Source organism: Nannospalax galili, unplaced genomic scaffold, assembly GCF_000622305.1.
Source record: "Nannospalax galili isolate Female #2095 unplaced genomic scaffold, S.galili_v1.0 scaffold311, whole genome shotgun sequence".
In the NCBI taxonomy this organism is placed as follows: domain Eukaryota; kingdom Metazoa; phylum Chordata; class Mammalia; order Rodentia; family Spalacidae; genus Nannospalax; species Nannospalax galili.
In genome coordinates, this window is record NW_008330298.1 from 2,890,012 (window position 1) to 2,890,639 (window position 628).

The following is a 628-nucleotide window of genomic DNA, read 5'->3' on the forward strand; positions in this document are numbered from 1 at the left end:
CTCTTGCTTGAGATAGGGTTCAGCCTGGCCTGAAATTCACATGTAGCCCAAGCTGTCCTCTCTCAGCCCCTCCACCAATGCTGGGATTATAGGCATGAGCCACCACACCAAGTTACTTAGGTTTTTTGTTTTTTGGGTTTTTTTGCAGCTATTGTGAAGTGGAGAATTTCCATGTGCTCTTTCTCTGATTGCATGTTATTGGTATATGGAAAGGCTATAGACTTTTGTAGGTTAATTTTGTAACCTGCCACTTTACTGAACGTGTTAATAATTTCTAGGCGTTTTCGGGTGGAATTTTTGGCGTCTCTTAGATATAATATCATATCATCTGAAAAAAGGGATAATTTGGTCCCTTCTTTTCCAACTATTACTCCGTTATTTTCCTTCTCTTGTCTTATTGCTCTTGCAAGAGTTTCAAGTAGTATATGTTAAAGAGAAGTGGGGATAGTGGACAGCCTTGTCTGGTTCCTGATTTCAATGGGAATGCTTCCAGTTTTCCTCCATTTAGAATAGTGTTGGCTGTGGGTTTGTTATATATAGCTTTAATTATGTTGAGGTATGTTCCTTCCAGTCCAATTCCCTTTAGGACTTTTATCATGAACGCAAGCTGAATCTTGTCAAAGGCCTT

At 39.5% G+C, this 628-nt stretch overlaps 1 protein-coding gene across 3 annotated transcripts in view; it reads left to right on the forward strand.

Moving 5' to 3' along the window:
- The window catches only part of Dock11 (dedicator of cytokinesis 11), a 221,678-nt gene that overhangs the window by 55,271 nt on the left and 165,779 nt on the right, over positions 1–628 (forward strand). The window lies entirely within an intron of this gene.